Raw genomic sequence first — 4,727 nt, 5'->3', positions numbered from 1 at the left:
TAAGTATTGGCATAAAATCTCATTTTCATGTCCATTCATTGAAGATTTTTTTTTATCGTGATAGTTAAGTTGTGTATCATCTCGGAGAGAATTGTAAGCAGAAATATGTCAAATTTATTCGTGTAACATATTGGTAATGGAAAGTTTAATATATATATATATATATATATATACATATATATATATATATATATGTGTGTGTGTATTTATATATATATATATATATGTGTGTGTGTGTGTATTTATATATAGATATATATATATATATATATATGTATGTATGTGTGTATTTTATATATATATATATATATATGTATGTGTATGTATGTATGTATGTATATAGTACCAACTCCAATCAATTTTGATACATATAGAGAAAGGAATGTTAAATATGTATATATCCTTGCATGTGTATAGGCAAATATGAATGTAGTACATGTATGTACGCATGTATGCATGTGTATGCATTCATGTATGTAGTGCCAACTACAATCAGGTTTGAGTCCTATTGCACACTTATTTATTAGATGACGGCAGGTTGGTTCCTTGGGTGCAGGGGATCTACTGGGGAGGGGAATGGTCTTTATATTTGATGCTGTGGTGCCCAACCACAGCAATAGCCTCCCCAGTAAACAGCTTAAACTCACGGTCATTGGCTGGGATCGATCTGCTGCCATGCAAATCCTAGGCGAACGCGTTACTACTGTACTAGTCAGGAGACTTTGGACGAAATAATTTAGGATTCAAATTGATATTGCTTAGGTCAGTAATTTTCTATCTTGCTTTAATAGTTGTATCTGTCATGCATTCAATTTACTTATTTTTAGCAGTTAGTTACTATAATGAGTTTTTATTGGCTCTGTTAAACTTGTAATTATAAGCAAATTCCCTTTGATAGAAGCTGGTTCACCAAATTAAGGTATTTTGTCCTGTTGAATGGAAATAAAATAATAATAATAATAATAATAATAATAATAATAATAATAATAATAATAATAATAATAATCATCATCATCATTACAATGATAAAAGCATTATGGTTAGCCTCATTTCCTGCTTCCGAAACTGACGGTATCACTTCTTTCTTTCCTTCTTGATTCTTCGGTGTTTCGAAACTCTTAAGTGGCCCGGTCAAATGTTATGAAGCATTTTACCATTCGATGCCCAGCGGGTTTGCTTGGCATAGATAGAACTGTTCCATGGTTGCATCTTGTACAATTTTTCCTTCACTGACGTAGGTGTTTACGGTTCCATTGTCAACCCACAATTTGTCTTCTGTTGAGAGATAAAATCTTTGTTAATTCAATGTTATCATGGATAGAAGAAGAACAATTAATGCCAAAATAAAATCTTCAATATTATCATGAATAAAAGAACAACAATAATGTCGAGATAAAATTTTCAATATTATCATGAATAAAAGAACAATAATAATGTCGAGATAAAATTTTCAATATCATCATTTAAAGAAGAACAATAATGTCGAGATAAAGTTTTCAATATTGTCATGAATAGAAGAAGAACAATAATGTCGAGATAAAGTTTTCAATATTGTCATGAATAAAAGAAGAACAATAATGTCGAGATAAAGTTTTCAATATTGTCATGAATAAAAGAAGAACAATTATGTCGAGATAAATTTTCAATATAAGCATGAATAGAAGAATAATAATAATGTCGAAATAAAATCTTCAATATTATCATGAATAAAAGAAGAACAATAATATCATTTCAAGGATCAACCCTACAAAAAATTCAAATTTTTTTTTTTTTTTGGGGGGTGAAGGGTAAATGGTCATAATGTTCCATAAAGCCTCAAAATTAGTGAAAGTAATTGTTTTCGATGCCTAATCCTTTAAAAAGAAAAAAAAGTCGAAGAACTATTACTCTCCCCAATAAAATAGTTTTATTTTAACTTACTATTTTCAGTACAATACGCTATAATCTACGCATTCTAATGGGAAGAGTTTATTTTGTGGTTCTTCAAGATTTTTTTTTCCCTTTTTTTTTTTCTTTTTTTATAGGCCCTTATATATCAGATACAATAACGAATACATTATTTTAAACACAGATAAATATCGGAATCTCAGTTGTGTGACCTCAAAATATTTTAAAGCGCCATTTCTTCAATCATTTCTTGTATAGTTTTATAAATATTCAGATGTAAACGATAACGAAAAATAGCTCTCATTTTCAGAAACTGCTATATCATTCAATTTCAGACCTTTACTATCAAAAGGACCTAATTGTGCAAAAAAAAAAAAAACTTTATTCACAGAACCTTGCAGGATTATAATCCTACCAAAAAAGAAATCTACTCGTACATACTGTTCACAAGACCTTGGATGATCCCCATTGCATCCTTTTGCTTTTCAGTTGCTGTCCCAAATTTGGCTAGGCGATGGCCAGGGATCTTCTGACAGGAGATTATAGAGGCTGTATAACGAATACTTTTAGCTGGGACGTTGTAGAATAGTCCGTCTCTCCCCATACCATAGAAGATATTCGGAGGAGTATCTGAAAAAAATATAAGCTAGTAAACTTAATTCATCATCATCATCATCTCCTCCTACGCCTATTGACGCCAAGGGTCCCTGTTAGATTTCGCCAGTCGTCTCAATCTTGAGCTTTTAATTCAGTACTTCTCCATTCATCATCTACATCGCGCTTCATAGTCCTCAGTCATGTAGACCTGGGTCTTCCAACTATTCTAGTTCCTTGTGGAGCCCAGCTGAACATTTGGTGAACTAATCTCTCTGGGGGAGTGTGAAGAGCATGCCCAAACCATCTCCATCTACCCCTCAACATGATTTCATGATTATGTCATTATAATGCTTACACTCGTACTGTTTGTGGATAGAGCACAGCATTACGCGCGCCGACGTCTCTCGTAAAGGCGATCGTACTCTTGCTGCGGCTGTGGTTGCTACTCAGGGTTCAAAAGGGGGCTGGCCACAGGCTCCAACCTTCTCATAGTCTTCGCGACTAACGTCCAAGCCGCACGACGTACTAAGAGCATATTGTGGTTGGTTGGTTTAGATTGAAGGGAGGGATACAATTGATGCTGTATTATTATTATTATTATTATTATTATTATTATTATTATTATTATTATTATTATTAGCCAAGCTACAACCCTGGTTATAAAAGTAAGATGCTATAAGCCTAAGGGCTCCAGCAGGGAAAAATAAGCTCAGTGAGGAAAGGAAATAAATAAACGATATGAGAAAAAATAGCAATAAAATATTTTAAAAACAGTAACAACATATAAAACAGATATGCCATATATAAACTATAAAAAGACTTATATCAGCTTGTTCAACATGATAACATTTGCTGCAACTTTGAACTTTTGAAGTTCTGCTGATTCAACTACTCGATTAGCAAGATCATTCCACAACTTGGTCACAGCTGGAATAAAACTTCTAGAATACTTTGTAGTATTGAGCCTCATGATGGAGAAGTACTGTCTATTAGAATTAACTGCATGCCTAGTATTACGAACAGGATGGAACTGTCCAGGAAGATTTGAATGTAAAGGATGGTCAGAATTATGAAAAATCTTATTATAAGACCATTACGGGAAAGAGGTTTGAATTAAATCCAAACGTCTACAGTCCTACACTGTATTTTGAGTCATAGAAAAGGCATTTTACATACACCAATGGAGGCAGTGTTTTGATGTTCAAGGAGGATGAAAATTTGGTTTGAATTATGTATGAAAAACAAGGAGAGCTGCAATAAGACCCTTTCTGTTTATTGTGATTATGGATATTTTTCTTGAAGGGTTTGGGAATGAAAATATTTGTGTATCTTGATAAGCAGATAAATGTGGTGGTTACACCAGTGACTGTGAAAAGAATGAATTACATGTTGATTTAATGTTTGCGTAAGGTAATGAATAGGATACAATGATATTATTATTATTATTATTATTATTATTATTATTAGTGTTGTTGTTATTATCATTATTATTATTATTAGCCGATCAATTATGTTGACTAGATTCTCATTCAAATGGACAACAGGATCTACACTATAATAATTGTGACCAATTTAAGCACAAAAGATCATGCAAAATCCCATTCCAGTCTGCTTGGGATTTCATATAAATTTTACAAGAGTATGATATATCAGGGACATTCTGCTCAGTCTTCACTACTAATGAAATCAAGGCATGATCAGATGCCCCGACTGGAGAACCAACCTTACTAGTTATAACGCCAGGGGAGTCAGTGTATACGAGGTCCAAGCAATTACCAGACCTGTGAGTAACTTCATTTATGATTTTATTCAGAGGCAAAGTCTAAAGCTCTTAAGCCATGGCGATCGGTAGGAGAGATGGAACCTAACCACTCCCTATGGTGAGTATTAAAATCACCAACAAAGACAAAAGAAGCCTTTCTATCATCTTCTTGTATCTTAGCTATAATGGTAAGAAGACAATCGAAGATAGAATCATCCATGTCTGGATTTCGGTAGATCGAACACAAATAAAAGTTGTTATGCCTGCCACAAACTTTTATTACCTGAATCTCAAGACATCCACATTGATACCAGGACTTAAGAGAAGCAGGGTACTCGGTCCTAATATACACCGACATTCCCCTGGCCATAGGGATGGCGTCACGTTTCAACATTATTGACTTCTTAAAACCAGTTATAAGGAGCTCAGATGAGTGCCTCATATTAGAAACCAAAGTTTCTGAGCACAAAAGAATATCATA

General features: G+C 33.4%; 1 pseudogene; it reads right to left on the bottom strand.

The window, feature by feature from the left end:
• Nucleotides 1-1,150: 1,150 nt before the first annotated feature.
• The window catches only part of LOC137641268 (uncharacterized), a 25,421-nt pseudogene continuing 21,844 nt past the window's right edge, over nucleotides 1,151-4,727 (bottom strand).

Source organism: Palaemon carinicauda, chromosome 5, assembly GCF_036898095.1.
Source record: "Palaemon carinicauda isolate YSFRI2023 chromosome 5, ASM3689809v2, whole genome shotgun sequence".
Classification (NCBI taxonomy): domain Eukaryota; kingdom Metazoa; phylum Arthropoda; class Malacostraca; order Decapoda; family Palaemonidae; genus Palaemon; species Palaemon carinicauda.
Note: the sequence above shows the minus strand (reverse complement) of the source record. Positions and strands in the feature narration are given on the sequence as shown.